The sequence below is a fragment of the Schistocerca gregaria genome, chromosome 1, assembly GCF_023897955.1.
Source record: "Schistocerca gregaria isolate iqSchGreg1 chromosome 1, iqSchGreg1.2, whole genome shotgun sequence".
Taxonomy (NCBI): Eukaryota; Metazoa; Arthropoda; class Insecta; order Orthoptera; family Acrididae; genus Schistocerca; species Schistocerca gregaria.
The window spans coordinates 550,092,646-550,105,671 of NC_064920.1; the positions used below are offsets into that span (position 1 = coordinate 550,092,646).

At 44.3% G+C, this 13,026-nt stretch overlaps 1 protein-coding gene across 2 annotated transcripts in view; it reads right to left on the reverse strand.

Moving 5' to 3' along the window:
• Positions 1-13,026, reverse strand: part of LOC126356038 (unextended protein-like) — a 482,388-nt gene that overhangs the window by 360,765 nt on the left and 108,597 nt on the right. The window lies entirely within an intron of this gene.

The following is a 13,026-nucleotide window of genomic DNA, read 5'->3' on the forward strand; positions in this document are numbered from 1 at the left end:
TTGCGAAAGTACTAGCGTACTGTCAAGTCGTTTTGCAAGACTATCACTGCAAAAATGTATGTCAGGCTCTGTAATACGATGAAGTGCCGTATCATACCGAAAACTACCAAGAATCGAGTGCACCTGAACTGACACCTATCGCAAAGAAGCAGAATGCAAAATCACTTGCCCTTAAAGAGTTACGCAGCTGGTTTATTCCCGGTATCAAATGGATACTGTTAAAATTTTTGCGCAACATATATAAATAATCCACGACACGTACGAAAAGAATTCGTCTGTACTAGGGATGTAGTGACATCCTAAATATACAGAGCGCTATACGGACAAACACACGACGACCCGAGAACACGTGACCAGGTCGGCAATGTACGTTGCCAACAGAAAATCTGTTCTGCGCATGTGAATGCTCACTAGAGATATTTACTCTATGATACGACGCTGAGACACACGTACCGTATGCAATAGTCGCATCATTTCTGAGCGTTCAGCAGCATGTTGAACTCGGCACGCTGAAAGTTGACGTTCGAAAGCACGGTGCATGTGCCGACGGTTTAAGCATAAGCGTGGCATACCACGTCTGTTGTGGCCACAGCTGGTAAAGTATTTTAATGTTCAAACCAAATTAAGATTGGACGATTAATTTTTACACCGACTGTAGCGCAAGCTGTTCCACTTGAACTGCCAGAACGAAAGAAATGATGATTGGGTCCTTTTTCGATCTGTGATAGTGATTTGCTGACCTTAGTCCACAGGAGACGGTACTGGCGTCTCTTACTGGGACGGGGTCGTCTGTCTAGCTGCACCCCTAATCTCGTTGGATGGCGTCCAATTAAAGAGAGTGGTCCTGGAAGAGTCGCCAGCTGTCCTCTCCAGCAACGTCTTGGCTCGGGCTGACCTGACGTCACACGGTAACCCAATGCCGTCGTCTTTTCAGTGGGCTTAGCGTCGCGTCCACGCGACATCATTACGGTCGCGATGCCGGGCTCCAAGGTGGACAATGACGAGGGAACTAATTGTCCATTACTTTCTTGCACGAAATGTCTCTGCTTTCACTTGAAGTCTGAGCGGGATGCTAACTCCACTATTCCCCGACAGTTTAATGAGCTATCGTCTAACGATTAACGAGAAAGAATAATGTTCTCCTTGTGGATGACATCGGAAGATCACTGAGCCTTTTTGCGGATGATGCTGTGGTATATCTAGAGGTTGTAAAAACGGAAAATTGTACTGAAATGCAGGAGGATCTGTAGCGAATTGACGCATGGTGCAGGGAATGGCAACTGAATTTCAGTGTAAACAAGTGTAATGTGCTGCGAATATACAGAAAGAAAGATCCCTTATTTACCTACAAAATAGCAGGTCAGCAACTGGAAGCAGTTAATTCCATAAATTATCTGGGAGTACGCATTAGGAGTGATTTAAAATGGAATGATCATATAAAGTTGATCGTCGGTAAAGCAGATGCCAGACAGATTCATTGGAAGAATCCTAAGGAAATACAATCCGAAAACAAAGGAAGTAGGTTACAGTACGCTTGTTCGTCCACTGCTTGAATACTGCTCAGCAGTGTGGGATCCGTACCAGATAGGGTTGATAGAAGAGATAGAGAGAGAATCCAACGGAGAGCAGAGCGCTTCGTTACAGGATCATTTACTAACCGCGAAAGCGTCACGGAGATGATAGATAAACTCCAGTGGAAGACTCTGCAGGAGAGACGCTCAGTAGCGCAGTACGGGCTTTTGTTGAAGTTTCGAGAACATACCTTGACCGAGGAGTCAAGCAGTATATTGCTCTCTCCTACGTATATCTCGCGAAGAGACCATGAGGATAAAATCAGAGATTAGGGCCCACACAGAGGCATACCGACAATCTTTCTTTCCACTAACAATACGAGACTGGAATAGAAGGGAGAACTGATAGAGGTACTCAGGGTACCCTCCGCCACACACCGTCAGGTGGCTTGCGGAGTATGGATGTAGATGCTTTATGATTTACTGCACTCATCGCACGATATCATATGTAATCCACCTCGTGAAGACAGCTGTGTAGCTTTTCAGTTATTCATTTGCAGAGAGAATGGAAAAGTTTCGCGAAAGAGAGTAAAAAATTCCTCTTTCATGCATTTTTTTTTTCTTCACGCTTAGTTGATACCGAAGAAGCAAGATCTAGGGTTGTTTTCTCAGTTACAGTCCGTTTACTAGTTTCGATGAAGTACGATGAATTCTCAAGAATTTGCCGTTCGTTTCGTGGATCATATTTATGGTCAATCCTCAAGCTTCATGCAAGGTCAATTTGAAGAAATGGCGTTTCTCTCCAGGAGTTGAACTATGTAAATGTGGCCAACAGCAAGATCATAAAAACCTGCTCAATTGTAGAAACCTCCCAGCCCCATACACGATCTGGTTATCGCCAGTGATACAGCAGTTCAAACGGCGGAATTTTGGCTACCACAAGGAATTTAATCGTGTACTTATACTGTCTGTAAATTGTTGTCATATGAATTTAAACATGTACTTATATTGTTTGTCCATTGCTGTCTATCGGCTATATGTGTTATGTTCTGGACATGAGTGAATAAATAAAATATAGCAAGACAGGAATTTCCACAGCATACTCATCATGAACACATAAAAGAAAGGCCAACAGTTGGCCACTGTGAATGATGAAAAAAGCATACTGGCTCATCCTCGTGGTAATCTGAATGGTGTGGTCCAAGTTACGGCACGAGTTTTCTTTTGTTACGTGAATACAATACAAGTGGAAAAGTAGAATCATAAACAGATTTACCAAAGTCTTTATTAGCAATTTTAAACATATGGTAGGTACGATAGGCAATTACATCTCTATCATTAAAACTTTAAAGTCCAGGTACACTTGACACTCCACTACCACCTCTATGGCAACAGTGAACCATCCGTTTCCATGTGAGAACGTGTCGTTTATATCCAAGCTATAATTCAGTGAACATCCAAGAAATACACAAGGTCCATCGACGCGAGCGTGGGCTGCAACACTCTTGACTGGAATGCGATTTTTCTTGTCCCCAGATGTTGTAGTAAGTTCGATGTTCTCTATATTTTTGTAAACTGTTGTGCGACGACGTCGATATGTCCCGTAAGGCATGTTGGCGGCGTTCAATGCAGTTGCCTGTGCAGCAGCAAGACATAGAATGAGCGTAGCGCGAGAGCGCGCTCGCTTAGCGTGAACTGACTACAACATCTGGGGACAAGAAGAATCGCATTCCAGTCAAGAGTGTTGCAGCCCACGCTCTCGTCGATGGACCTTGTGTATGTATTGGATCTTCACTGAATTTTAGCTTGGATATAAACGACACGTTCTCACATGGAAACAGATGGTTCACTGTTGCCATAGAGGTGGTAGTGGAGTGTCAAGTGTACCTGGACTTCAAAGTTTTAATGATAGAGATGTAACTGCCTATCGTACCTACCATATGTTTGAAAGTGCTAATAAAGACTTTGGTAAAACGGCACAGAATAACGTAAGGCCTGAACGACCCCATCCAAATAACGCAAGTTGAAACGCCCCACTGAACTGTTGGTGTACTCTATGCCTTGCATCATTCGGAGGCAAGAGACCAGTGTGGCACATATGCCCCAGTCAGCCACTGTCCAGTTTGTGTTGTTCGGGCCACTGACGAAGTGCAGCTTTTACACGATCCAGTCATATTAATGTGGCTTCCTGCCAAAAGCCTGAATAACTACCTTTCACTATGTGGACGAGCAGGAGGGGAGTCAGTGAGGTTCCAGAAGGTACCTATATGGATGTGGATCAATACAGACTCCAGTGCCGCGATCAACCGGGCTAGATTTCTCGGTTGAGGAACCGTGGCAGAACAGCCCTATCGAGATCTTCCCACAGAGCCTCAATTGGGTTTAAATCAGGAGAGTTTGGAGGCCTGGGGAGTACGGTAAACACATCCTGGTGATCTTCAAACCACACTCGTACACTGCGAGCAGTGTGTCACGTTGCATCGTCCTGCTGGTAGACGCCATAGTCTCTAAGGGAAACGAACAGCATGTAGTGATGGACACGGTCCCCAAGGAGATATACATATGTTCATCTATTGTGCCTTGCAGAATGATGAGATCATCCAGGGACTGCCACATATACATTCTCTCCGCACCTTAATGCTCCCACCTCTGACGTGGACCCTTGAGACTATTGTTGCAAGGTCATATACGCCAAAAAGTCATCTGTACGATGGAGCATAAAATGCAATTCATCACTCACTGGACATCCAGTTGCGATATTGGCGTGCAAATTCCAGCCTTTGTCATCAATGGACTGCAGTCAGCGCGGGGACGTTAACCAGGCACCTGCTAGAGGCTCATACGCAGCAATGCTCGCTGAACGGCCGTTGAGGATACATTGTTGGTATCCCCTGGTTCACCGGCACTGTTGCTCAATAGTTGCACGTATATTCGTCCATCTCCGCAGCCGTCCTTCAACGTTGTCACCTATGGCCTGTGGTGCACCATATTTGCTTTGGCGCGAGTGGTGCCATTTTGTCAGGCATGTTATACTTTAACCACTGCGGCACGCGAACAATTTATAAATGTAGTCGTTTCCGAAGTGCTTCCACTCTTCGCTCTCATGGACATTAGATAAATCACTCCGTTTCCACATCACGACAACGACTGCACTGTTTTCCTTTATACAGGGTGGTCGGAAATACCCGTTACAAACTTCTAGGACTTGTAGAGGGGAGTGAGTACGTCGTATTTTGAATAGAAACCCGTATCCGGAAACGTCACCCAACGAGACTACAGAGCGTCAAAGTTATAGGCGCGGACGTCTGTAAATGTACGTATACATTGGGTGATTCCGTGATGATGTTACAGACTTTCTAGGATGATGGAGAACGATAAATGTATTTATTTGAAGTAAGGATCCCTAAACCGGAAACGAACGAGTAGAAAGTTACAAATGAAAACAGTTCTAATACTTCTGACAGTTGAATACATGTGCCGGTTCTTGTGTGGAGAAGAGTGTAGGGCTGGTAACTTTCAGTGGTGGTAGTGTGGGCAAAAACGAGAACAAATGTCCAATAAACGTGGGCTCTAAATTGCATACCTGAGGAGCTATGACCATTCGTTCATCTTCGCTAATGTGAAACACATCTCTTCTACTGAGCAGGCGTTCATAGCTGTTAAGGTACGCACTTTAGAGCCCACGTTTATTGGATATTTTTTCTCGTTTTTGTCCACACTACCACCACTGAAACTTACACCAATCCTACACTCTTCGTAACACAAGAACCGGTACATGTATTCAGCTGTCAGAGGTATCAGGACGGTTTTCGTTTATAAATTTCGACTCGTTCGTTTCCGGTACAGGGATCCTTACTTCAGATTAATACATTTATCGTTCTCCATCATCCTAGAAAGTCTGTAACATCATTACGGAATCACCCCATGTATACGTACATTTACAGATGCCTGCGCCTATGACTTTGACGCTCTGTAGTGTCGTTGGATGACGTTCCCGGACATGGGTTCCTATTCAAAATACGAAGTACTCACTCCCCTCTACAAGTCCTAGAAGTCCTTAACGGGAGTATACCGTCCACTGCTAGTGCAGTCCCCTGACATCTTTGAGTGGTTATTGCACTTTGACGTCGAACATAGGCCGTTGTCACAGTAACGTGATTGAGCTGTATGTGTGCCACTATAAGTAATGAGCTCTTGAATTGTGCACAACTCTAAATGTCCATTACATGCAGTTTGAAATGTTGGTTTTAAAACTGGTTGACAGCGACCGGAATCCGCTGGAATTCTCACTTGCTGTTGGGTTTGAAATCTGTTGTCACTGACAGTGTGTGACACCTGCCACTGGTCCCTCTCCATTAGGAACTTTTTATGACCGCTACTATCACGCTGTGTTACGTCACTACGAGTGGTAGACCATTCCCTCTACACACGTGGAACAATTCGCGTCGATACACGAACAAATCAGGCAACTTGTTTCACTGTGTGGTCATGGGCTTGTCCCAACATGGAAACTCCTTTTTGCAATTCTGTCACATCCAAGTCGATCCATGTTACTGGGCTGATTCTGTACAACTGATTGGGACAAGACCCCACTCCACTATTTCGTCAACAGTGGAGAGTCACACGACAGTGGGATATGAGTTCCACACCGTACGCAGCGCTTCAAAGAGAGGGTGCTGTTCCTGTAAGGGGGGTGAGAATGATAGTCCAGCCAGCCGGAATGGCCGAGCGGTTCTAGGCGCTGCAGTCTGGAGCCGCGCGACCGCTACGTCGCAGGTTCGAATCCTGCCTCGGGGATGGATGTATGTGATGTCCTTACGTTAGTTAGGTCTAAGTAGTTCTAAGTTCTAGGGGACTGATGACCTCAGCAGTCCTATAGTGCTCAGAGCCATTTGAATGGTAGTCCAGTGAGCTTATTTATAGTCAGAGTTAAGAGATTTGCAAATCTCTCCGAAGATAGCACAATTCTTTAAAAAGAGAAACTCTGTCAAATGTGTTCGAGAACTAGAAGAAGTGGTTATTTACCCTGAGCTTTGTTTAATAGCATAGTCTACAACCTAAAAGCTGTAGATTGTGGTATAACCTTCACTTAATTTCTGTTTACCGATCTAGACGAAATGTTACAGATGCTTTACAACTATTATGAGTGTGTGTTTCTCGCCGACTCTCCCGCTGTTTGTACGGTCTAACGTTACATTGTAATTCCCTAGTGAGAACTGTATCAAATATCGAAGAACTACACTGAGGTCACAAAAGTCAAGGGATACCTCCTAAAGTCGTGTCGGGCCTCCTTTTGCCCGGCACAATGAAGCAACTCTATGTGGCATGGACTCAAGTCGCTTGAAGTCCCTCACAGAAATGTTGACCCATGCTGCCTCTATAGACGTCCGCAATGGCGAAAGCGTTGTCAGTGCAGGATTTTGTGCACGAACTGTTCAAAAATTGTTCTAATATGTGTGAAATCTTATGGGACTTAACTGGTAAGGCCACCAGTCCATAAGCTTACACACTACTTAACCTAAATTATCCTGAGGACAAACACACACACCAATCCCCGATGGGGGACTCGAACCTCCGCCGGGATCAGCCGCACAGTCCGTGAATGCACTGCCCTGGACTGCCCGGCTAATCGCGCGCGGCGTGCACAAACTGACCTCTGATTGTGTCCCGTAAATGTTCGATGGGATTCATGCCGGGCTTTCTGAGTGGCCAATCCATTCGTTCGAATTGTACATAACGTTCTTGAAATCAATCGCCAACAATCGTGGCCAGGTGATATGGCGCATTGCCATCCACAAAAATTCCATCGTCGTTAGGGGACATGGAGACCATTTGCAGCCATTCATGAACTTCAGCTAGCCGAAAATGACCATTTCCGGTCAATTATCGGTTCAGGTGGATCAGAGAACCCAGTCCTTTCTCCCATGTAAACACAGCCCACGCCATTATAAAGCTACCACGAGTTTGCACAGTGCCTTGGTGATAACTTCGGTTTATGGCTGCGCGGGATCTGCGCCACACGCGAATCCTACCGACAGCTCTTACCACCTGAAACAGGGACCCAGCTGACGAGGCCAGGGTCTTCCAGTGGTCTAGGGCCATGAGCACATGAGAGGCCCTGCATGCGATGTTGTGCTGCTAGCGAAGGCACTCACGTCGGTCGCCTGCTGCCGTAGCGCATATCAACGCCACATTTCGCCGTACTGTCCTAACGGATCCGTTCGCCGGATGTCTTATCTGTGTTTATATCACGCAGAGTTGCTTGTCTGTCAGCACTGACAACTACGCAAACGCCTCTGCTCTCGGTCGTTGAGTGAAGAGATGTCGGCCACTGTGTTGTCCACAATGCGAGATAATGTCTGACATTTAATATTCTCAGCACACCACTTACACTGTCGCTCTCGGAATATTGAATTCCCTAACGACTTTCGAAATTGAATGTCTGATGCATCTAGCCTCAACTACCATCCCGCCTTCAAAGTGGTAATTCCTGTCGTGTAGCCATACACACGTCGCAGTACAAATGAAAGCTCGGACAATGCAATACCCTTTTATACCTTGTGTACGCAATACTTTCGCCACATGTGTGTGTGTGTATATATCACTGTCCCGTGACCTGTAACCGCAAACATTGCTGTGGCCTATGGAACTCTGTCATCCGATTTCAGCTGAAACTCTGTCATCCGATTTCCTGAACGACACAAAGGGAAGCGCATCCACGTTCTCAGTATGTCGTTTGGTTTTTATTCTCCCTTACGATAATCCTTATATGATTTCTTACATCATCTTGCAAACGAACTCCAAATGGTTTTAGTAAGATTTACATTATATGAGATTGCGTAGTCTAAGAGCTCCTAGTTTTTTTCTGATGACTTGTTTCGAACAAATTATGTCCTCTTCAGATAGTGATTATTTTTTAGTGCTAGAAACGCGTACGAGCTGACACCTGTTATACCTGCCAGATTTCGTATTTAACAACTAAAGATCGTGTAATTAGCCGACACAGGTCATAATAAAGAAGTGATCCAGGGTATGTATATTTCACAAAGTTATAAAACAAAGTCTCCTAGCTACACAATGCGGACTTTCAACATTATTAGTTTACTGTTCCAGTTTGCAAATGTGACTGAGTGTAGTTCACGATGCTGTGGGCAATAAAACATGTGAAAGTGGGGCACTCAGGCGGGAATTAGGAAAGCTACGAGTGGCTAGACTACGAAATGCATTTTACGCTCGCAATAAAATGCGCTACGGCCCATCAAAGAGATAGTAGCTAGCCCGTTTTTCCGACTATTACGACAGTAAATTATAATCATTAGAAACAATCATTCTGGCATCATCAAATACATTAAAATAAACAAATAGTTAAGTAAGTAAATGGTCAGAGATCACTTGAACGATTTCTTTGTTATGGAAATGACGTAGACGAATGACCTAACTGGCTACTAGTTTCAGTGGATGGATACATGCAGATCATTTACAAGCTCCTGAAACGCACACATTCTCAAAATTTAGTATCAATGAACATTTATTCACTTCTACTTATGCAGCTACACTTAAAACTAGATTGTTTTTCACTTTTTTTGCAGGTCACGAGTTAGTAAAAGATGATAACCTTAAGTGAAGATGGCTAAGTAAGAGGGAACATTCCGATGCGAGATGGATAAGAACGTACAACACGGAAGACCCTCTTCCAGAAGTGGAAGTCAAATGGCTGATATATTTACGTAATAGATAAGTACTCGCTGTAAGAAGCTAGTTGTAAGTTCAAAGAAGCGTTTGTAAGCTCTGCTGAGAAGACTCGTTGCAGTGTGTCCGGAAGGGTAAAGGAAAAGGAGACGCCATTGTGGAAATGAGAGGGAGGAGGAGGCATTAAAAGAAAAGAAGAAAGCCTGGCATGAATGGAACAGATACCGAAAGGCTGAAAGTAACAGGAAGTACCAGGACAGAAATAAGTGTAAGAAAATGGTAGCAGAAGAAAAGAGGTAAAGTGGGAGAAATTCACCCGATAGTTGGAAAAAGATGTTACTAATGGTAAAAGGATGATATATGAAATTACAAAGAGTATGAGGAAGGACAAAAACACATACAAATCTAGTGAAACGGGAAAGCGGAGAGCTATTAATGAAACCAGAGGTGATGAGGAAAAGATGGAAAGAGTACTTTGATAAATTACTAAATGTGAAGAACGGCAATGGAAAGAACAAGTACGGTATGAGCGCAGGGGTCTGGAAGAAGAGGATATAACGACGTTAGAAGTGGAACTAGCTCTGAGAAAGATGAAAAAAGTAAAGACACCTGGGATAGATGAAATTACTGTGGAGATGATAAAGGCATCTGGACCAGTTGGGCTACAATGACTATACAGACTAATAAGATGCATTTGGATTCAAAAATGTGTACCTGAAGAATGGAGAAAGGGGATAATAATCCCAGGTTTCAAGAAGGGTGACAACTACCGAAGGATCACACTCCTACCACAAGCAGCAAAAATAATGGAGAGGATACTGGAAAGAAGAGTGAGAGAAAAAGTGGAACGGCTGTTAGAAGAGGAGCAGTGTGGCTTTCATCATGGTAGATCAACAGTGTACCCAATCTTTAGTATGAAACAGCTGATGGAAAGACATTGGGAGTTTGGGAAAGATCTGGTCATGACATTTCTCGACCTAGCGAAAGCATACGACTGTTTCCAGGGAAAAGGTATGGACAACCTTGAAGAGAAAGAGAGTTGGAAAGCACACACTTTAAGTCATCCAGGCAATGTATGAAAAAAGCTCTAGGTGTGTGCAAACACCAGTTGTAAGAACTGAATTGCTTAAGAATGTTACGGGACTAAGACAAGGAAGTGTGATGTCACCACTACTATTTATAATGGTGATGGATGACACAGTCAGAGAGACGAAAGAAGCCTATAGAGGAAGGGGGGGATGAAGCTGTTACTATTTGCTGATGATATTGTGGTGTGAGGAACAAGCATTAAGGAGGTACAAAAACAGACATCCTAAATGATAAGGTCGAGTAGTATGGAATGAAATTTAGTGTGGAGAAAAGCGAGAACATGTTGGTAACCAGAGGGGACAGAGAGGGCAAGGGACAAAGTCATATTAAGGGATGGGATATTGAAATAGTGGACAACTTTAAATATTTGGTAAGTGTATTAATGTGAAATGCTCGTTTGGAGACAGAAATTAGCAAAAGAATACAACAGTAGTACATTTTACCAGTGTGTGAGGAGCTTCGTGTGGAGGGGAGGGAAGTACCAATGAGGTGCAAGCTGGCGCTATACAAGACTGACTTCACACCCATACTAATTTACGGCTCAGAGACTTGGAATATGACTAGAAGAGAGGAGAGTAGGACACAATCCAGTGAAATGAAGTTCCTAAGAAGTATGCTAGGGAGGACGAGGAGAGAGGGAGTGAAAAAAAAATTTTCGGAAGGAAGTTGCAGTGGAGAAGTTGACTGAGAAAATTGAAAAGAATAAATTCAAATGGTTTGGACATGTGAAGATCATGGGAGAGGGGAGAATACCAAGAAGAATGATGGAGTCCAAGATTGAGGGCAAGAGGCCAAGAGGAAGACCGAGAACAAGATGGATTGACACAACAAAGATGAGTTTGAGGAGGAGGAACCTACTACGAAACCAAATTGTGGAAGAAGAATGGTGGAAAGACAGAGTAAAGTGGCGAAGTACCATTGATATTCCAACCCGACCAGATGTTGGATAGAGGGGAAACGAAAATGATGATGTGTTCCTATGCAAGAAGTTAGGCATTTTAACTGCACCTAATCAAATTCGTCGCAAATAATTCATGACAATTTGAGAAAAAAACGTGATGTCTGTACGTGCCACGTTTATTACTCATTGGTAAAGCTGTCAGTGGCTCAGAATGAAGCTCAACGTTCAGCAACAAAAAATTCTCATCATTTGCGAAGTAACAAGTATCTGCGAGGAGGTAAAGTTTTAAATGTAACCTAAAATCATTTATTTTGGATAATTCCTATTGCGTGGGCCAATTTTTATTTAATGACTGGTTATTGTTACTGCTGTTGTTTTTAGTTCAAATACTGGTTTGATGCGGCTCACCAGTGTACCCATTCGATTGCAACCTACATTTGTTTGAACTTTCTTACAGTAATCATTCCTTGACCTCCCTCAAATCTCCCTCCCCCCCCCCCCCCCTACCTTAGGCCCAGACTACCCACCAATGCCAAACAATAGTTCCCTACTGTCTGTAAGGTTGTGCCACAGATGTCTAGTTCTGTTCAGTATCTCCTCATTGGTTACGCTAACTACCCATCTAATCTTCAAGTCTTCTGTACAGCCATGTATCAAATTTCCTCTTGTCCGAGCAGACTAGGAACACTAGGTGAATATCCTCCATAGCACAATACTGCCTTCCCTTCTCTCCCCTCCCCCCCCCCCCCCCCCCCCGTTAGCTCCGGAAGTGGCTCATGTTTCGAGTTGTCGTTCGCCCTGAATGAGTTTCCAGAGACCACCAGCAACGTGTTGTAAGAAGAAACGTGATTCATCCGACCAGGCGACCTATTTCCGCTACAATATTTATGACGTGTCCAGAGCAAACTTAACTGATTATGTCGTTGGATCAACATAAGAACACGTTGTGGTCATCAGTTGCGAAGCCCTATGTTTAACATCGTGCGTTGAACGGTGTACACCGGAACATTTGTGCCTAAACTAGCAACAGGTCGCCGCCTATCCTCCTTTACAAAGCCTTGAAACATACGACCTCCACGTTCTGTGACGATGCGTTGACGACCAACACCTTCTCACCTGCTCGTTCTTTCACCGTCCTCCAATCTCTTTACCAAGTTGCTGACAACAGCATGCAGACAGACGATCAGTGTTTTGTTTCCCAGCAGTTCGTTCCCAAGACCTACATAGCGTAACAGAAGCAAACAAGTGCAAACAAGTGACGACAGCAGAGGGGAAAAATTAATGTTCTTGCTATCTCCATGAAGAGCTGCACGGAAACAATTATGAGAATCTTGTTAATTTCTGTGCTTGGGCATTAAGACAGGATACTTCAGAATTATCATGTATCTTATTTAATCACGAAGCCACATTTACCAATTATGGCCAGCAGACAGCCGAAACCTGTACTACTGGTCTGTTGACAACCCCTGTCGGTTTCGTCAGGTGGAACGTCAGCATCCATAGAGTGTAAACGTGTGGTGTGGGACAGTGAACCATCAGCACATAGGCCAGTTTTTCATAGGAGGAAAACTGAACGCGCACGAGTACCGCAACCTCATAACGGACCATCTTCCACGGATGCTAGGAGGCGTTCCTCTGCAGACTACGAGGAACGTTTGGTACCAACATGATAGTTGTCCAGCCAACAGTGCAGGAAGTACTACAGTATATCTTCACGAATTGTTCCCAAATCGTTGGACTGGACAAAGGACCTATACCTTGCCCGGCCCCTACACCGGGTTTGACGCCTGTAGACTTTTTCCGCGGGTTAATCTGAAAGACGCTGTCTACAAGTGA